This window comes from Dermacentor silvarum, chromosome 1 (assembly GCF_013339745.2).
Source record: "Dermacentor silvarum isolate Dsil-2018 chromosome 1, BIME_Dsil_1.4, whole genome shotgun sequence".
Classification (NCBI taxonomy): domain Eukaryota; kingdom Metazoa; phylum Arthropoda; class Arachnida; order Ixodida; family Ixodidae; genus Dermacentor; species Dermacentor silvarum.
The window spans coordinates 335408444-335429584 of NC_051154.1; the positions used below are offsets into that span (position 1 = coordinate 335408444).

A 21141-nucleotide genomic window follows, 5' to 3' on the forward strand; every position below is an offset into this window, starting at 1 on the left:
GGATAACTCTAGTCAACAATGACTATAAAATATTCACGAAAGTTTTAGCAAAACGACTGCAAAGTGTCATCAAAACACTAGTAGGGCCGCACCAGACTTATGGCATTAAAGGTCGCAGTATTACCACAAATGTACACGTGGCTCGAAGTGTGCTAGAGTGTTGCGATGCGATTGGCGATTACGTGGCGATGATGCAGATCGATTTGGCAAAAGCCTTCGACCTCGTCTCGCACAAGGCTCTTGTATGCATACTTGAACACACGAATGTTGGCAGTGTGATAACGGAAGGTGTCATGATGGCGTACAAAAACTGCTCAACGCGAATTATTGTTAATGGGGAGCTCACCGATAGCTTTCGTGTGCTCTCTTCGGTGCGTCAAGGATGCCCGCTTTCGCCCCTTCTGTTTGCTGCTTATCTCGAGCCACTCTGTTTGGCCATTAAAAAACGAACGCATAGAAGGCTATTGACTACAGGCAGCACATGTAAAAATATTGGCGTATGCCGACGACATCGCGATTTCCTGCACAGATAAAGCCAGCATTAAAGAGGCAACTGCTGTAGTCGAAACATTTTGCGATTCAGCTGGTGCCCAGATAAACTGGGATAAAAGCTATGGCTTCTGGCATGGGAGTTGGGAAGACACACCGGAGACCTTTTCTCGATTGAATTGGTCAAGGTTACCTACACTGTACTTGGGGGTGCCCCTCGGAAGTTACCGTGAGCCTGAACCGTACTGGCTCGACCAAGTTTGGAGAGAAAAGGAAAAGGCTGACCGTTGGAGAGGAAAGCAACTGTCAATGTTTTCTAGAGCCACTGTTTGTAACCTTTGTTTAGTTTCTAAGATATGGTATGTCATGAATGTGTTGTGTGCTGCGCGGGTAAGCGTACAAAAAATTCACCGCATTTTCGCTACTTTCATTTGGGCTTCTACCTGGGAGGGGACGAGTCGAACAAATTTGTTTCTCCCGGTCAAGAAAGGTGGGCTTGGTCTAGTTCACTTGTTTTTGCGACAAATTGTGTCACGCTTTGTGTTTCTGCGGGATCAAAAGGATCTCTTTCTTCGGACACTAATACAAGTACGGCTGGGTAGACTTCTTCCGGGATTTGTTGTTTCGTCGGCTCAGAGCATGCCGAGAACCTTGACTGGGTACCTGCGTGAAGTGGTGCTGGCTTATAGGATGTTGAATGTGCGTTTTTCGCAGCAGTATCTGTCCACCATTACAAAGAAAAAATTGTACAGAGATCTTGTGGACACGATGCTACCTGTACCTTTGTACCGTTCGCCACACCGTGGAGGCCCCGGACAGGACGTTTTAAAAAGAGTAAAGAAAATGCCAGTACGGCCATCAACTAAGTCTTTCTTTTTCAAATTACATACAAACACACTTCCCGTTAAGACCTGGCTTCATAGCAAGGGTATTTTCATCCCCTGGACAACCGACTGCTTTTTATGTAAAAAACCAGAAACAATAGAACATGTTTTCATAGATTGCTGGGACCCGATCTTTCACTGGGACGTTCTGCAGAGAACGCTGAAGAAACAGTTACCTCTGGACCCGTATGGAATACGCTTCTTGCCAGTAGATACCTCAGAGGAAGTACCGTATGACCTCATTATGGTCCTGGGCCTCCACGCGATGTGGAAAACTCGCATGCAATTTGAACATGCAGACATCGTTGTGATATTGGTGCGAGAACACTTCATTGAGAGTGTTGTTTACGTGAGAGACAAGTACAAAGTACTGCCTGATCCACCACAATGGATGTCTGTACTCGATGAACTGGTGTCGCTGAAAAGATTTTAGTACTGTGCTAGCCAAAGTGTGGCTGGCACGTTTTATCATTTGTAACCCTTGAGTTTGTACGTCGATGACAGCAATAAAGAAAAAAAAGGTTCCCGTGGTGTAGTGGTTATCACGTGCGCCTTACGCGCGCAAGGTCCCCCGTTCGATCCCGGGCGGGAACAAAGCTTTTCGTTTTTATTTCTATTGCGATTGTATACGCGCAGAAGAAAAGCGGGAGCGAAATACTCTACTCCGTGCGCGGTTTCCGTGGTGTAGTGGTTATCACGTGCGCCTCACACGCGCTAGGTCCCCGGTTCGATCCCGGGCGGGAACAAAGCTTTTTCATTTTTATTTCTATTGCGATCGTATACGCGCAGAAGAAAAGGGGGAGCGAAATACTCTACTGCGTGCTCGGTTCCCGTGGTGTAGTGATTCTGCTTCCGGCAGCCGAGCTGTGCGGACGTGTGAATCATGGGCTCCGATGGAGCAGCTTTTGCGGCTACCAGCCGCGGTAACAGGCTTATCGTGAACGAGGAAGTGAGCTATCAGTTTATTTTGCCACCTCTGCCCAAGGGACCTGTTGTAAAGAACACCGTGTTTTTGCATGGCGACGTGCGAGCAAGGCCCTACAGGGTCGAAGACTTCCGAGACGTGCTCGTCCCGACTGGATTGCTACCGGAAGTCGTGGCCCTTGGCGCCTACCAGATCAATCATGTTTGGGCGGTCACCTTCTCGAACGACGAGGCGGCGAAGAAACTGGTGGCATTGAAAGAACTCAACGTGAAAGGGCGTCGCTGCGTAGTCGTCGACCCTCAAGACCAACACGTACGCCTTCGCCTTCATTGGTTGCTGTACTGGGTGGAGGACGAAGACGTAAAGACAGCGCTGGCAGCCTTTGGCAAGGTCATTGAAGTGACGCGAGAACGATGGCGCGTCAAAGGCGTCGGAGATAAGGATTCCACGTCTCGAACTGTTCTTCTGAAACTGAAGAGCGGAATGAAAGTTGACGACCTTCCGCACCAAATCCGAGTTGCAGGTGAACTGGCCCTTGTCGTGGTGCCTGGACGGCCAATGCAGTGCCTACGGTGCAAGGGTGTAGGGCATGTCCGTCGCGAGTGCAAGCTGCCGCGATGCTCGCGATGCCGTAACTTTGGCCACACTGAAGATCAGTGCGTACGCACGTACGCAACAGCCGTGGGGCCACCAGCAAGCGAAATCGCTGCAGAGATGAGAATGGATGCTGCTGAAGCCGAGGACGCCGCCAAAGGGGCGGGTGACCAGGAGAGCGCCAACAACGCGGAGGCGACAACAAAAACAGAGGGAGAGACGAAAGGCGTCCTTGTTACCCCCGAAAAGAAAGAAGAGCCATCAGGTTCTTCAGAAGAACTGGAGAAAGGCAGCGAAAACCGCCTTGTATCTGATGATGCCACGTACGTCGCAGGAGGTGGGGATTCGGCCCAAGACAGCGACGCTATGGAAGTGAGCGGAAGTGAGCGGCAACGCTGCCTTCAAAAGGCCGCTTGACGTCACCGACGGGAATGCAACTGCTAAGAACCACGCCGACGGGCCACCTGCAAAGACAACAATAATACGAAGGAGCAGCTTCAAGCCCTGTCCAAACATTCCTCGGGACAGGAAGGAGGGTGACAAGCCACAACCGACTACGGACCATGCCAGACCACCGGACGGTCCCGGGGGCGTCTAGCCGCTGGCTAGACGTTGCGGTGAGCACGATGCTTCGGGCCTTTCTTTCCTTCCCGTATCAGCAATGGCATCCAACCCGACGCTTATCTTGGGCATGCTAAACGTGAGAGGTCTGGCCGCCAAGCGTAAACAAAGCCAAGTGTGCCGGATGATGGTGGACCAAGACCTCGATGTTCTAGCCGTGCAGGAGACAAAAGTCGAAAGGGAGGAGGAGACCCGGGGCATGGTGCTAAGGTTTACGCCATCGTATTGTGCGGTAGTGAGCCATGCCAAAGGAGCGTCGGCAGGTGTTATTTTATTTATTAAGAAGCTGCCCGGGCTGTTCATCGAAAATTATTTTTCGTGCCCTTCTGGCAGACTAGTGTACTGCGACTTTGCTGTTGGTGATGATTCTTGGCGGGTGATATGTATATATGCACCCAATATATGCGATGAACGCAAGAAGTTTTTTTCAGCGTTAAAGGCGCAGATATGCGCGCATAGAAAGGTAATTATTATGGGAGATTTTAATTGTGTACTCAGCGATCGAGATAGAACAGGCAAGAGAACAAGTGATAAAAGCTGTCATGTCCTCACTGAACTATTAGCCGAGTGTGACTTGGACGACGTGGCTGATTGCCTAGTCGGAACACGTCAGGTGCAATACTCGCACTTCCAAGGCAATAGTCACGCTCGTCTTGACAGGATATACGTGACACTAGACGTTATACCCATATGTCGAAGCTACGATGTCATACTTGTTTCATTCACCGACCACTGTTTGGTCCAGACATGCGTTGGACGCAAAGGAAAAGGCAACACTTTCACGTGGGAAATGTGGAAAATGAATTCCAAATTGGTAAAGGACGAGTCTTTTCTAAGAAATGTGCAGGAACATTTGAAGGATGTAGAAAACAACAAAGTGGCGCAAAGCACTGAAAAATGGGAAATTTTTAAACAACGAATTAAGTTAACCGCCATCGACCGTTCCTGTAAAATAAAGTATGAAGGAAGAGCTAAAGAGAAAGAACTAAGGGCAGTGTTGGAAAAATTAACGGCCTTAGAGTGCAGCGAGCCGGGCGCATACAAAGACGATTTACGCAGCATCAAAGCGAAATTGGAGCTATGCGATGAAGAGCGATATCGAGGAGAGATTATACGCGTAAGGGCAGAGGCACTGACAGCAGATGAGACGCCAACTAAACGCGCGCTCGGTCTGGAGAAAACGCATGCGCGGCGCAATCACATAGATACTATTGAAATAGATAGTAACGAAATAACCGACGGTGAGGATATAGCACAAGCGTTTTTCGAGCACTTCGAAGAACTTTTTGCATCGAGAACAGTTGACGTAGACGCCTTTAGAGCTGCGTTTTTGGGGCGTATGCCGCAACTCAGCGACGAAACGAAGAACAGGCTCGAGGCACCGATATCAACTCATGAAGTTGAAAAAGCAATTGAAGATTTAAAAGCCGGAAAATCACCCCGTCCGGATGGCCTTTGTGCCGCTTCTTATAAACAGTTTAAATCAGAACTATCGCCTCTAGTCGCTGACGTGTTTAACGAAGCGTATGAAGTAAACGCATTGCCACATTCTTACGGGCAAGGGCACACAGTACATATCCCTAAGACTGACCAGCCTGCGAAACTGAAATGTGTAACGTCGTACAGACCAATATCACTTACCAACAGTGATTACAAAATATTCATGAAGATAATCGCAGACAGGTTACAAACAGTAATGGAAACCATAGGAGGTCGGCACCAAACATGCGGAATCAAAGGACGAAGCATTAACACGAACGTACACATAATGAGATCGATTTTGGAATGTTGTGACGCCTTAAGGGCGGGAGTTGCGATTCTTCAACTTGATTTGGAGAAAGCTTTCGACTGTGTTGCTCACAGTATTTTATTTGCCATTCTTAAGCATATAAATGTCGGGTCCATAATTACTGACGGGGTAGACATGGCGTACCGGAACGGCACTACTAAGCTTATAGTTAACAAGACTTTGGGGGCCCCCATCAGCATTCAACGTTCCGTGCGCCAAGGCTGCCCAGCCAGCCCACTTTTGTTCTGTATTTATTTAGAGAGGTTGTGTTTGGCAGTCATTGAGAACAAATGTATTCACGGGTTTACGATGCAAGCGTCAGAAGTCAAACTCCTGGCCTATGCTGACGACGTAGCCGTGTGTTGCAAAGACAAGGGGAGCATTTTACAGACGACAAATGTGAAAAACTTCGGTGAAATCACTGGTGGTAGAGTAAACTGGAGCAAGTGCCTCGGTATTTGGCATGGAGAATGGCCTGAGGCTCCTGCTATATTTGCGAATGTCAAGTGGTCAACAATGCCAGTAAGGTACTTAGCGCACCACTCGAAGCTTACAAACAGAGTGACGAATACTGGCAGGGCCAGCTTAAAAGTGCTAAAGAGAAGGCTGAGGCGTGGAAAGCCAAATACCTTTCACTATTTGCCAGGGCTACTGTATGCAACTTGTTTTTCGTCGCTAAGTTATGGTATGTCATGCAATTCATTTTCTGTAACAGGGCCAATGTGCAAAAATTCCACAGACTCTTTGCCGTGTTTGTGTGGGGTTCCGGATGGGAGAGATGTTGTGGGAACAATTTGTTCAGGACGGGTGAAAGATGGAGGATTAGGGCTGGCCCACCTGTTTGTGAGGCAACTAGTAGGAAGTTTTATTTTCTTTCGGAACAACGATGATCCTTTTTTGCAAACAGTCTGTAGAGTTAGACTCGCGCACTTGTTGCCAGAGTTGATTGTATGCTCCCAAGGTGTACCGGCGGCAGTGTTTGGTTTCTACAGGGAAATTGTATTCAGTGTTCGTTTCCTTGCTGTACGGTATTCGAAAGAATATTTGTTTAAGACCTCAAGGAAAAAGCTGCGCAACGATATAATGGACAGCCTTTTTCCCCCACCTCTGTACAGAGCCATATACAGTCGAGGCCCAGGCCACAATGTTTTTAAACGCGTCAAACGAATGCAGGTACCGCCTGGTATGAAAAGTTTCTTTTTCAAACTACACACAGGTACACTTTCAGTTGCAACGTTCCTAGAAGGAAGACGCTTTTACATGCCATGGGGCTCACAATGTATAATTTGCAAACAACCTGAAACCATAGACCATGTTTTCTTACACTGCTGGGAAGGAGTATACTTCTGGGATGTTTTACAGCGCACAATAAAGAAAGAATTTCCTCTTGACCCACATGGCATCAGATTTTTGCCGATGGAAGACGATGACGGAACACCTTTTGATCAGATTATGCTGACGGGCCTCTACTCTATATGGCGCTCCCGCATGGCAGGCTTCTATTGCGATCCCGATAGAAGACCAGCCCGTGTGTATTTCCGGGAACAAATAAGACGTTTTCTGGATGTAGTTGCAACACAAGAGTGTCCTCCACCTTGGATGGCCAGGATGGAACCACTAGCCAATCTTAAGGAATTCTGAACAAAGCGTGTTACACTATGACAGGCTGCATGTGCTTATTATTTATACTTAACGGATGAGAAGTCCATCTGTGTGTGTACATATGTTAGTTACGTTGGTATTCCTATGTACCGCTGCTTACCGGCAATAAAGAAAAAAAATTCCCGTGGTGTAGAGGTTATCACGTGCGCCTCACACGCGCAAGGTCCCCGGTTCGATCCCGAGCGGGAACAAGCCTTTTTCATTTTTATTTCTATTGCGATCGTATACGCGCAGAAGAAAAGGGGGAGCGAAATACTCTTCTCCGTGCTCGGTTCCCGTGGTGTAGTGGTTATCACGTGCGCCTCGCACGCGCAAGGTCCCCGGTTCGATCCCGGGCGGGAACAAGGTTTTTCATTTTTATTTCTATTGCAATCGTATACGCGCATAAGAAAAGGGGGAGCGAAATACTTTACTCCGTGCTGGGTTCCCGTGGTGTCATTCTGCTTCCGGCCACCGAGCGTGACGGTTCGTGGGATCATGGCCTCTTCAAGGGCAGCGACAGCGGTTACTTTTGGTCGCGGAAACAGGTACAGCAACGACGGAGAAATGGAATACCAGTTTATTTTGCCTCAACTGCCAAAAGGACGAATAGTGAATAACACCGTGTTTCTGCATGGTGATGTACGAGCGAGGCCTTCCAAGGTCGAAGATTTTAGGGATGCCCTAACGCCTACGAGCCTGCTGCCGGAAATTGTGTGCCTTGGGGCCTACCAAGTTAATCATGTGTGGGCGGTGACCCTCAGTGACGCAGCTGCAACGAAGCGCCTGCTGGCCTTGAAAGAACTTCAGGTGAAGGGGCGGCGATGTGTGATCGTCGACCCTCAGGATCAGCAGGTGAAGCCCAGACTTCACTGGCTGCTGCACGGTGTGGCCGACGAAGACGTCCGGACTGCATTGGCGGCCTTCGGCAAGGTAGAAGAGGTGAGTCGAGAGAAGTGGCGTGTCCAAGGTGTCGCAGACAAATGTTCCACCACGAGGACTGTTCTTTTCAAGCTGAAGAGTGGCCTGAAAGTGGAAGATATTCCTCACCAGATACGTGTTGCCGGAGAATTGGCCTTGGTGGTGGTACCCGGTCGGCCGATGCAGTGCCTCCGCTGCCAAGGCACTGGGCACGTGCGGCGGGAGTGTAAGGTGCCACGCTGCTCCCGGTGCCGACGTTACGGGCACATTGACACCGAATGCGTCAAGACCTACGCTACCGCGACTGGCCCAGCCGCGAGTCAAGAGGCAGCAGAACTCGTCATGGATGTGGTCGAGACCGAAGACGCTGCTAAGGGAGCCGGAGACCTTGTGCACACAGCGACAGGTGCTGGGTCGGTACCGGAGGGCGTTGACGCTAAGGGAAATGAAACTACGGAGCAAGAGACTGCGCCGGCACGGGTCGACGCGGAAGCTGTCCATGCAAAGGAAGGCGCAAGTGAAGACGAAGGAGACGACGACGATGCACCGATGCAACAGGGCGAGGCCGCTATCGACGGTGACCGGGCTGCTAGTCTCGGAGCCACCTTCAAGCGTCCCCGTGATGAGGCCGAGGACAAGGACAACGCGGCAACCAGCTCCAGTGATGGGCCACCGGCGAAATCGCCTCTTGGGAGGCGGTCGAGCTTCAAACCAAAGCCGAACGTTCCGTCCGACAGAAAGCCTGGGGACAAACCCTAGCAGACAAACAACGACGAGAAACCGGGCGGTCCCGGAGACGGCTAGCCGACGGCTGGTCGTGAGGGGTAAGCACCATGCTCCGGGCCTACCTTATACTCTAGTTCTTCATGGCTCCTAATCCGTCACTCAGTATTGCAACTCTAAACGTTAGAGGGCTGGCGGCTAGGCGTAGGCAGAGTCAAGTCCTAAGGTTGGCCACTGACCAAGACATAGACGTTCTAGCTGTCCAGGAGACCAAGGTAGACGGGGAGGAGGAAACCGGGAGCATGGTGAGGCGTTTCACGACCAGATATTATGCGGTGGTGAGCTACGCGGTAGGGACGTCAGCTGGATGCATCCTGTTTATTAAGAAGTTACCCGACCTTGTGGTTGAAAGTGTATTTTCATGTCAGTCGGGAAGAATGGTTGTTTGCGACTTTGTTTGTGGTGGAGTCGAATTCAGAGTTATGTGCATATATGCGCCAAATGTTGTAGAAGAGCGTGCTTTATTTTTTTCGAATCTTTTTCAGTACATTAGCCGTGATAAGTGCATGATTTTGTTGGGGGATTTCAACTGTGTTTTGAGGGCTCGGGATCGATCCAATAATGCCGGTATTCGAGATAAAAGCAGTCACGTACTTTCTAAGTTGATTAGTGATAGTGAACTAGACGATGTATGTGACTGTCTGGAGGGGTAGCGGGAGGTGATGTATACACGATTTCAAGGCAGTAGTCATGCGTGGTTAGACCGCTTGTACATGTCACAAGACATGATTCCAATGTGCCACAGTTATTCTGTTGCACCTGTGTCGTTCTCATATCACTGCTTGGTGAAGTGTCACATAGGTATGAAGAAGAAGGAATCGTCTTTTAACTGGGAACTATGGAAAATGAATGCCTTACTACTAAAAGACGAGCCATTTGTAGAGGCAATACATGAGGCCGTTATGGAAGTATGCGATGAATGTACTGAAACCATAGCAGAGAAATGGGAATGGTTCAAACAGAAGGTAAAAATGAAAGCAATAGAAAGGTCGAGCTGCTTAAAGTTTGAGAGGGAAATGAAAGAACGAGACTTACGAAAGATACTTAATTAGCTGATAGCGCTGGATTGCGAAGAGCCAGGGGCGTATAATCAAGATATGCGAACCATCAAAGAAAAAATCGAACAGTTGGACAAAGAACGCTATCAAGGTGCGATTGTGCGAGCAAGAGCAAACGCATTAGTAGCGGGAGAGACGCCCACCAAAAGGGCACTAGGACTTGAAAAAGCTCATGGTCGACGTAATCATGTCGATAAGATCTCGTGGAATGGCACACTCGTCGACGATAATAAGAGCCTAGGCCGAGCATTTTTAGAGTATTACCAGTCACTGTTTGCATATCAAGAAGCCAATGTAGATGAGTTCAAAAGGGCCTTTCTCAGTCGCATGCCGCGATTGAGTGACGACACGAAGGACCGATTAGAAGGGACTATAAGAGAACACGAAGTCGTAAAAGCAATAAATGATTTGAACAATGGCAAATCACCCGGACGTGGCGGTCTGAGCTCGTGTTTTTATAAAGCCTTCAAGAAAGAATGTCGCCCCTGCTAACAGACCTGTTTAACGCAGCGTATGTGAACAAAGCTTTGCCGCCTTCTTTTGGTAAAGCGCATACCATCTTGATACCTAAGAGTGACAAAGCGGAGAAACTTATGATCGTGACATCTTATAGGCCGATATCTTTAACCAATGTCGACTATAAGATTTTCATGAAGGTTTAGCAGCCCGACTTCAAGGCGTCATCAAAGAAATAGTCGCAGACCACCAAACGTGTGGGATCAAAGGGAGGTCAATTTTTTCGAATATTCACACGATGCGGTGCGTGCTCGAGTGCTGCGACATCACTTACGATGGCGTCGCAGTGCTCCAGCTGGACCTAGAGAAAGCGTTTGACTGTGTGTCTCATGATATTTTGTTTGTCATTCTGGATCACTTTAATGTAGGTGCCATCGTCACTGAGGGAGTGGCGTTGGCGTATCAGAACTGCACAACACGCTTAATTGTGAATAAATCATTGGGGGCCCCGATTAACTTCATGCGTTCTGTGCGTCAAGGCTGCCCTCTCAGTCCTCTATTGTTTGCAGTTTACATTGAAACGATGTGTTTGGCGATAACTGAGAATGATCAAATACGCGGTTACAGCTTGGCAGCCACAGAAGTCAAGCTCCTGGCATATGCAGATGATATCGCCGTGTGTTGTACAAACAGAGAAAGCGTAACGGAAACAATACGCGTGGTGAAACATTTTTGTGATGTAACGGGCAGTAAAGTGAACTGGGGTAAGTCCCTCGGTTTGTGGCACGGAGAGTGGTCCTCGGCCCCGGACAACTTTGCGAATGTGAGCTGGGTGAAAACCCCTACCAAGTATCTCGGTGTTCCCTTGGATAGCTACAAACAGAGCGAGGAATACTGGACGAACCAAATAAAAGAAACAAGAGAAAAAAGCAGACAGGTGGAAAGGCATCAACCTGTCCATTTTCGCAAGGGCAACTGTATGTAATTTGTTTTTCATTACGAAGTTGGGGTACGTCATGCAGGCGTTGTTTTGTTCAAGGGTAAATGTGCAAAGATTGCACAGAGTGTTCGCCGTTTTTATCTGGGACTCTAACTGGGAAAGATGTAGCCGAACAAATCTGTTTAGGCGGGTGAAGGAAGGTGGCCTGGGCTTGGCGCATCTTTTTGTACGACAGCTTGTCAATAGATTTTTGTTTTTTCGAGATGTGTGTGATCCTGTTCTGCGTACGGTATTACAGCTCAGATTAAGAGCTGCGCTGCCGGCACTCATTGTTAGTACCAATAGTATGCCAGGAACGATTCGCGGCTATCTTAAAGAAGTAGTCGACAGTGTGCGCTTTCGTTCTGTGCGTTTTTCTTTCGATTATTTATCTGCCGTGAAAAGGAAGACATTATATAAAGATGTATGCGATATTATGTTTCCAGTGCCATTGTACACAGCGATATACAGTGGAGGACCAGGACAGGATGTCCTTAAACGGGTGAAAAGAATGGAGTTGCCTACTGGGGCAAAAACATTCTTTTTTAGGCTACTCACAGGAACACTGTCAGTGAAGACATTCATGGAAGAACGCGGCTTCCTTGTACCATGGGGCCCACACTGCTTGATTTGCAAGCAACCTGAAACTGTAGATCATGTGTTTTTGCATTGCTGGGAAGGGGTGTACTTCTGGGACGTCCTAAAACGGACAATCAAGAAGGAGTTTCCGTTGAATCCGCATGGGATCAGGTACTTACCGATTGAGAATGAGGACGGGGTTCCATACGACCTAATTATGCTCAATGGCCTCCACTGTTCATGGCGGGCACGAATGGCTGGGTACCTCTGCGACCCAGATGCTAGGCCTGCTCGTATTTATTTTCGAGAAAGTATGTCTCGTTTCATTGAAATTAAGAAAATACAAGATTGTGTACCCGAATGGCTGTCGAGGATAGAACGTCTGACAGCTTTAAAAGAATTTTAGTTTGACAACGCCAGTCCATGTTGGGCGGATGGTTTTCATGTTTTTCAGTATGTTCTGTAGGTGTTCTTTTTGTGATGTCTGTTTCTATACTGTGTGCATTGTACATTGTCAAAGACCGGCAATAAATTAAAAAAAAGGGTTCCCGTGGTGTAGTGGTTATCACGTGCGCCTCACACGCGCAAGGTCCCCGGTTCGATCCCGGGCGGGAACAAAACTTTTTCATTTTTATTTCTATTGCGATCGTATACGCGCAGAAGAAAAGGGGGAGCGAAATACTCTACTCCGTGCTCGGTTCCCGTGGTGTAGTGGTTATCACGTGCGCCTCACACGCGCAAGGTCCCCGGTTCGATCCCGGGCGGGAAGAAAGCTTTTTTATTTCTATTGCGATCGTATATGCGCCGAACAAAAGGGGGAGCAAAATACTCTACTCCTTGCTCGGTTCCCGTGGTGTAGATTCCACTTCCGGCCGCGAAAGCCTACGGACGTGTCTATCATGAGCTCCGTTGGAGCGGATGTAGCGGCCCAGTTAAGCCGCGGTACCAGGAATGAAGTGTCGCAGGATTATGCACTCATTTTGACCCCTCTGCCAACTGGGTATGTTGTTCAAAATACTGTTTTTCTACATGCTGATATAAAAGGAAGACCGCACCGGTGCAGAAGATTTCCGTGAACCACTGTTTCAACGTGTCCCCCCCACCGAAGTTCTTGCGCTTGGCGCCTATCAAATGAACCATGTGTGGGCGGTTACCTGCAAGACCGCTGAAGGCGCGAAGAAGTTTTTGGTTGATCCGGAATTGACGGTGAAGGGCCGGCGATGCATCGTAATTGATCGAAGCCACCGCGACGTCCGTCTGAAGCTTCACTGGTTGCTCTACCACGTACGCGAAAAGTTGTGCGAAACGCGCTGAGCCCCTACGGAACGGTCATGGAAATAGGACTGGATAAATGGCGAATTGACGGCTACAGCCAGCAGAGCACCATGACACGTACAGTTGTGGTGCGACTGAAGGCCGACGTAACGTTGGACGATTTACCACATCAGCTGCGTGTTGGAGGCGAGCTCGCCCTTGTCGTGGTGCCCGGAAGAGCACCAAGGTGTTTGCGCTGCCAGCAAATTGGCCACATCAGAAAGGATTGCCGCGTCCCGCCATGCAACGTCTGCAAACGCTTTGGCCATACCGTAGAAAACTGCTCGAGGACGTATGCTGCAGCTGCCATGACCACGGTGAGCACGAAGAAATCCGAGCTCACCATGGACGAAGCCGAAGGAGAAGAATGTGTGAGTCCAGCAGCACTTTCAGGGGCACAAGAGACAAGCACCTAAGAAAATGAGCCACCGAAAACTGAGGAAAGTTTGAAAATCACTGCACATGTGCAAATTCCAGTTCAAGCGAAGACGAAGAGTACGGACTCCAATGTCACCGAGGATAACACCAATAAAACAAGTGCAAACACTGAGGCAGCGGAACTTCACCAAAAGCCTCCCGAAGAGGATTTCATGGATTGCTGTGAAGCAGAAGAAAATAGTGCGGTGGTAAAGAGACCACGAGATGACGGCGGTGAAGAGTCAAAGGACGCCAGCAGCAGTGCACCTCCGGCGAAAGCGGCAACCAGTCGCCGGCCGCGGCCCACTGCAAAGCCAAACGTCAAGGAGGGGGAGAAGAGGGCGGCTCAGCCGCCCACTTGACAACACAGCTAACGCACTACGTGTGTACCGGAAAATCGGGGCACACCTTGTTTTTGGTGAGCGCATCCTTTTTTTTAAAGAAAAAAATGGCTATTAGACTTGAGAGAGCAGTTCGTTTCGCCACTCTAAATGTGCGCGGGTTAGCTGCTAGAAGACGTCAGTACCAATTAAGCAGACTGTTTGCAGAACACGATTTAGATGTGATTGCCGTGCAAGAAACTAAAGTACAGAGGCAGGAGGAAACTGATCGAATGGTTCTGCCTTTTCGCACCACGTATAATATTTGTGTATCACATTCCAAGGGCTTGTCGGGAGGGTGTGCCATTTTCGTAAAAAAATCTATTGGTGCTGTAGAGACAAATATAAGAAGCAGTGATAGCGGACGATTCGTAGTATGTGATTTCTCGCTACTGAATTTTGAATGGCGCGTGATTTCCTTGTATGCCCCGAACCGTGAGAACGAAAGGAAAGCTTTCTTTGAAGAAATTAGTGGTTTTCTTGATTGTAGTAGACATGTGATATTTATGGGAGACTTTAACTGTGTGTGCGCAATGGAGGACCACTCCAAGCGTGTAAATATCCGCGATCAAAGCGCGTTGATTTTGAGTGAACTGATTGCAGAGAATGGACTAGAAGATGTGGCCCTCTGCATGTCTAATGGCAGGACCCAGTTCACACATTTTCAGGGTCAAAGTCACGCGCGTTTAGATAGAGCCTACATTCCACTTGACCTTGTGATGTGCTGTGATGAATACTTGGTTACACCAGTGTCGTTTAGCGACCACTGTTTGGTGAGATTCACGCTTGGAAAGAAGGAAAAAACTACAAAGTTCAACTGGAACCTTTGGAAGGTAAATCATAGCATTCTGAAAGATGAAACGTTTTCTAAAAAAGTAACAGAAGCGTTAACGATGATGTATGAAGATGAAAAAGATGACTGTGAAGAACGGTGGGAAACTTTCAAACAAAATGTTAAACTAAGTGCTAAACGAACGACGAAGCTTAATTTTGAGAAGAAACAAGGCGAGAAGAATTTGCAGTTGCAACTGCAAGCACTTTTAAAGCAAGAGAATGCGAAACCGGGCACGTTCACGGAGGAAATCAAAAATACAAAAAACAAGCTCGAATTTTTAGATAAAGAGAAATAGAGAGGTGCTATTATTAGGTCAAGAACAGAAAAGGTTTGGATGGGCGAGACACCTACAAAACGGGCAATAGGTGATGAAAAGGAATATGCAGAAAGAAAAGAAGTTAAGGAAATAGTGTACAATGGCACATTGACGAAAGAAAAAAGTCAGATAAGGGAAGCATTTGTTGAACACTATCGCGAATTGCTTGGAAAGCGTTTGTCGATGGCGAGTGGATTTAGTGACAAATTCCTTTCTTTCGTGCCCAAGTTTGATGATGAAACGCAAAAAAGTTTGGAGGCTCCTATCAGCGTACAGGAGATTAAAAAAGCTATTGATGACTTAAGCACTGGAAAGACGCCTGGTCCAGATGGAATAGGAGCAGAATTCTCTAAAATGTGTAAAGAAGAGATCGCACGCGTGCTGTTCGAAGTTATCGAAGATTGTTATAAAAAGAAAATACTACCACGCTCGTTCACTGAGGCGCACACTGTTTTAATCCCCAGAACAGATGATAGCACCAAACTCCAGTCTGTGACGTCGTATCGGCCCATTAGCCTATTGAACACGGATTACAAAATTTTCATGAAGGTGTTGGCCAGGAGACGGCAGAATGTCATTCAAAACATTGTAGGACCGAACCAGACATGTGGCATAAGAGGTCGTAGCATTACGACAAATATACACATAGTAATAAGTGTCTTAGAGATGTGTCATGACTTTGGAGACCGAATAGCAATGATGCAATTAGATCTACAGAAAGCTTTTGACCGTGTTTCCCATGAAGTGTTGTTCAGTGTGTTGGAACATGTGCAAGTAGGAAGTGTGCTTGATGGAATAAAGATGGCATACTCGCGGTGCGTAACACGCCTGGTAGTTAACAGGGTGCTCAGTGAAGAAATTGAGATACTCAGATCTATCAGACAAGGATGTCCGGCATCAGCCTTACTTTTTGCCATGTACCTAGAACCGTTGTTTTTATCAATTATTCATAATTCAAATGTGCATGGATTTAGATTACAGAACACTGAAGTAAAGATTCTAGCATATGCCGATGACGTGGCTGTACTCTGTCAAGATAGGCAGAGCATATGTGAAGTTGTCCACACGGTCAAACAATTTTGTTCCATGACAGGTAGTATGATTAATTGGGACAAAACAACTGCATTTTGGTATGGTAATTGGGATATGAGACCTGATGTATACGTAAATGTAAGATGGGAAACCCGCCCGCTAAAGTACCTTGGGGTACCACTTAACGTCTATCGTGACAACGACTACTGGAAATACGAAGCAGAAACAACCCGACAAAAAACAAACGCCTGGGGAGGGCGTGAACTCTCTATTTTTGCACGGGCGTCTGCATGCAACCTATTTTTGATATCCAAAATATGGTATGTGTGCCAAGTCCTTTGTATGTCACGCGTGAATGTGCAGAAATTTCACAGGATTTTTGCTGTGTTTGTATGGAAATCGACGTGGGAGCGAACAAGTCGCTCAAATTTGTTCCTATCGGCCCGAAACGGAGGTTTGTGTTTGTGTAACTTGTTTATTAGAGAACTTGTGTCTCGCTTTATTTTTCTTCGCGACCAAAGAAACGAATTTTTGCAAAGTGTAATAAAATTAAGACTGTGCTCCCACGTTCCAGAATTTGTTGTGTCGTCGAATAACATGTACCAATATGTGTCAGGGTATCTGCGTGAAGTTGTACAATCTTTTAATTTTCTCAATGTACGTTTTTCACTAGAGTACTTGTCCTCTGTAAAACGGAAAAGACTTTACAAAGACCTCATTGAATGCTTGTTACCAACGCCGCGATACAGATCTTTATTCAATGTCGGACCCGGACAGGACGTGTTAAGAAGAGTTAAAAGGATGAACGTAAAACCGGGAGCAAAAACTTTCTTCTTTAAACTTCACTCTGGGACGCTCCCTGTAAAGCAGTGGTTAGCCGATAAAGGCCTCTATGTCCCATGGACGATGAATTGTCTATTGTGTAAGAAGCCCGAAACTGTGGACCACATGTTTATTTACTGCTGGGACGCCGTCTTCCATTGGGACATCTTTCAGCGCACATTGAAAAAAGACCTACCCATCAAAAGTTACGGCATTCGTTTTCTCTGCGTGGACAATGAAGACGGAGTCCCATACGACATGTTTATGTTAATAGGACTACACAGCATATGGCAGACGAGAATGGCGGTCCGTAATGCAGACCCTCACACACGTCCTGTAAGGGAAAACTTCATCGCGAACATAGATTACATACGCGAATTGTACAAAGCGCAACCAGAGCCTCCTGACTGGTTACCTGTTGGATGAATTATGTAACTTGAAGAAATTTTAATGTGAACACACCGGACCAAGGCTCGGTCCACGTGTTCATTTTACCTTTCATGTTTCTGTGTTCCTATGCCCTGTAAAAAGAAAACAGGTAATAAAAAAATCGGTTCCCGTGGTGTAGTGGTTATCACGTGCGCCTCACACGCGCGAGGTCCCCGGTTCGATCCCGGGCGGGAACAAAGCTTTTTCATTTTTATTTCTATTGCGATCGAATACGCGCCGAACAAAAGTGGGAGCGAAATACTCCACTTCGTGCTCGGTTCCCGTGGTGTAGTGGTTATCACGTGCGCCTTACACGCGCAAGGTCCCCGGTTCGATCCCGGGCAGGAACAAAGCTTTTTCATTTTTATTTCTATTGCGATCGTATACTCGCAGAAAAAAAAGGGGGAGCGAAATACTCTACTCCGTGCTCGGTTCCCGTGGTGTAGATTCTGCTTCCGGCCACCGAGCGTGACGGACGTACGATGAGGGGCTCCGTAGGAGTGGCTTCAGCGGCCCAGAGCGGCCGCGGTAACAGGATTTCCACCTCGGACAGCGAGTATCAAGTTGTTTTGCCGAGTTTGCCAACAGGGCGTTTTGTTTTGAACACCGTTTTTTTACATTGTGATATCAGGGCCCGCCCATACCGGGTGGAAGATTTCCGCGATGCGCTCGCCCCGTTATCGCTCCTGCCGGAAGTGGTGGCTCTCGGGGCCTACCGTATGAGCCATGTTTGGGCAGTAACCTTCAAGGACGACGAAGCGGTGAAGAAGATCGTCAGCGTTGGTGAGCTGGAGGTCAAAAAGGGCCGATGCCTCGCAATTGACCGCGCCAACCAGGATGTGCGCTTGAAAGTGCATTGGCTGCTGCACCCCGTTCCCGACGAGGACGTGCGTCTTGCCTTCGAGCCGTTCGGAAAGGTCACGGACGTCGCCCGCGAGCGGTGGCGTGTTCATGGCGTGGCGGATAAGAACTCTACTACAAGACTGGTTACGCTGAAGTTGAAGCCGGGCGTAACGCTGGTCGACCTGCCACATCAGGTGTGCGTCACCGGCGAGCTGGCTCTCGTGGTTGTGCCGGGCAGGGCCCCTCTCTGCCTGCGCTGCCGCGGAACGGGCCATATTCGTCGCGACTGCCGCATTATAAGTGTGGTGCGTGCCGACGCTTCGGTCACGAAGAGAGTCAGTGTGAGCGGACGTACGCTAGCGTGACCGGACCCGTGAGCAACGACGACAACTCCGCCCTGCTCATGGACGAGGCGGACATGGAAGACACATCGTCCACGGCTAAGGAAGCAGCTGGCGAGGTGGCAAAGTCGGAGGTACGACTTCAACAATAAAGGCAACACGTCGACGAGGCCGCCGCCTCTGAACAACAAGAGAAAGCAGAGGGCACTGCAGTCATGCCGAACCCTCAGGAAGAGAGCCCACCTGATCCGGGAGCAGCCTCCACCCCCCCCCCCCCCCCTGAGCCTGAAGACATGGACACCCATTGCGGGCTCGCTACCTTGCAGGCAGGGAAACGCCCACGCGACCAGACCAATAGCCTGGCTATGGTGCAGGACAGCAGTGGCGGAGACGAGCCACCACCCAAAACGCCAGGTATGAGGAGACCAACCTTGAAGCCGCGGCCGAACATTACGGCCGATTCACGGCAGGCGGGTAAACCGCCTCCGTAGTTCTGTACTGTACTGGCGGGTTGGTGCGTGCAATGGCCGTCACCCTGAGCGCTATTCTTTTTAGATACGTGTCAGGAACGGGGGCCCAAGTTGCATTTGAGTGTTGTTTTCGAGCGGTCGGGTGTGTTCCCTATTGTGGCATTCGACGCGGTTATCGGCACGTCATGATGTACTCGCGCTCTTGGGTAACTGATAGGCACCCTTCTGCCGTTTAGTCATGGCGGCTAATATTGAAGTAGCGCTACGTGTAGCCACGTTAAATGTACGAGGGCTCAGCGTAAGAAGGCGGCAATGTCAGCTAAGTCGCCTACTCTTAGATAATGACTTGCATCTTGTGGGAATCCAAGAAACCAAAATAGAGAGCCAAGAGCTAACCGACAGAATGGTGTCCAATTTTTGTACTCACTTTGACATGTGTGTTTCTCACGCGGTTGGTGGATCAGGTGGTTGCGCTATATTCATTCGAAGAAACTTTGGCATTTGTGTGCAGTCAGTGTTTTCGTGTGCAACTGGGCGCCTTTTAGTGGATGATTTTTGTTTTTGCGATAAGGATTTCCGTGTCATTTGTGTCTACGCACCGAATATCGAAACAGACCGGCGATCCTTCTTTGAGCGTCTTGAAGCGTACGTAAACTGTCAGAAGGTGGTAATACTGCTGGACGATTTTAACTGTGTGTGCACTGCTGACGATCGCGCAACATGTTCACACGTTCGCGACAAGAGTGCTGAATTGCTAAATGCGGTGGTGCACGATTATGACTTGGAAGATGTCGGTAGTGTCTTCGCCAGCGGTACTCACCCGCAGTTTACCCACTTCCAGCGTGATAGCCACGCTCGGCTAGATAGATTATATGTGTCAGCTGAATTGGTGCCTTTGTTTAGTGAATATGATGTGCAACCCATTGCATATAGCGATCACTGCTTGGAAAGTGCCACCTTTGGGAAAAGACAGATCAAACACACCTTTAACTGGGACCTCTGGAAATTGAACGTGCAGTTGATGGATGACGATGGTTTCGTTGATGCTGTTGCGAAGGAACTAGAAAGCCTGATTTCAGTCCAACTAGAAAGCTTCGCCATTAAATGGGAAGAATTTAAACAGAAAGTTAAAACTATGGCTATTGAAAGAAGCAGTGTACTTCGGCATAACCTGAAACAGGCAGAAACAAACCTTCGCCACCAACTGCAATTTTTCATCAGCATGGAAAGTGTCCAGCCTGGTGTGTATACTAAGGAAATAAAGGAAGTAAAAACCAAACTCGAAAGGATAGACTCTGAGAAGTACAAAGCGGCCGTTGTGCGATCAAGGTCTGAGAAGCTGTGGGCGGGAGAAGCGCCAACCAAACGAGCCCTCTCAGACGAGAAAAGGTGCACGTGCCGAAAGGAAATCCGCCAGATAGCTAAAGGCAATGATATTTTTACAAGGCATTGCGTATGAGCCTGCCATTAAAGGACCGCTGTGCTACGCGAAGAGGAAGAAGACGGGACATGCTTCGAGAGAGGCTGTCAGCCATTCTGTGGTAGCAGCAGCCTGTATATATTGTCTCTCCAGTGTACTTGTGAATCCCCGTGACAATTTGGTGGAGGTGCGGGGTACCAGAAGACGCGCTGTACAACGGAGCTCCGCAGTGGTCGTCGAGTCGGAGCCATCATTATGACAGACGAGACCACGACCACGCCGCCTGCGCCGGCCAGTGCGATGCCTGCACCAGCGCCGGCCACAACGTCAACGATCGTCGTTACGCACCCTAAAGACCCGGGAACGTTCTGCGGTACGGATGAAGTTGATGTCGATGATTGGATTGGCGATTATGAACGCATCAGTGAGGTCAATCGTTGGGACCCGACGATGATGCTGGCGAACGTGCTGTTTTACCTCAAAGGAACGGCAAAGGTGTGGTTGGATAACCTTGAGGCAGAGATTGGAAGTTGGGACACCTTCAAAACAAAACTTAGTGCCTTGTTTGGGAAGCCCAAGGGTCGAAAGGCCGCCGCTATGCAAGAGCTGTCCATCCGTGTTCAGACGTCCACGGAACCATACATCTCCTACATTCAGGACGTCTTGTCTCTTTGCCGTAAAGTGGACATGAACATGACGGAGTCGGACAAGGTTGGTCACGTACTAAAGGGAATCGCAGACGATGCGTTCAACCTATTTCTGTGCCGAAATTGTGCGACCGTCGACGCAATTATTGAAGAATG

The 21141-nt window shown here is 48.5% G+C and overlaps 8 non-coding genes across 8 annotated transcripts; all 8 read left to right on the top strand.

Moving 5' to 3' along the window:
• The first annotated feature begins 1894 nt into the window (after positions 1–1894).
• Trnav-uac (transfer RNA valine (anticodon UAC)) lies at positions 1895–1967 on the top strand. Its single transcript has one exon. It is a non-coding gene; the product is annotated as a tRNA-Val (tRNA).
• Positions 1968–2046: 79 nt separating this feature from the next.
• On the top strand, positions 2047–2119 carry Trnav-cac (transfer RNA valine (anticodon CAC)). Its single transcript has one exon. It is a non-coding gene; the product is annotated as a tRNA-Val (tRNA).
• Positions 2120–7082: 4963 nt separating this feature from the next.
• Positions 7083–7155, top strand: Trnav-cac (transfer RNA valine (anticodon CAC)). Its single transcript has one exon. It is a non-coding gene; the product is annotated as a tRNA-Val (tRNA).
• Positions 7156–7235: 80 nt separating this feature from the next.
• Positions 7236–7308, top strand: Trnaa-cgc (transfer RNA alanine (anticodon CGC)). The gene has a single exon. It is a non-coding gene; the product is annotated as a tRNA-Ala (tRNA).
• A 4955-nt stretch (positions 7309–12263) lies between these two features.
• Positions 12264–12336, top strand: Trnav-cac (transfer RNA valine (anticodon CAC)). Its single transcript has one exon. It is a non-coding gene; the product is annotated as a tRNA-Val (tRNA).
• Positions 12337–12416: 80 nt separating this feature from the next.
• Trnav-cac (transfer RNA valine (anticodon CAC)) lies at positions 12417–12489 on the top strand. The gene has a single exon. It is a non-coding gene; the product is annotated as a tRNA-Val (tRNA).
• A 4899-nt stretch (positions 12490–17388) lies between these two features.
• Positions 17389–17461, top strand: Trnav-cac (transfer RNA valine (anticodon CAC)). Its single transcript has one exon. It is a non-coding gene; the product is annotated as a tRNA-Val (tRNA).
• An 80-nt stretch (positions 17462–17541) lies between these two features.
• On the top strand, positions 17542–17614 carry Trnav-uac (transfer RNA valine (anticodon UAC)). The gene has a single exon. It is a non-coding gene; the product is annotated as a tRNA-Val (tRNA).
• Positions 17615–21141: the final 3527 nt, after the last annotated feature.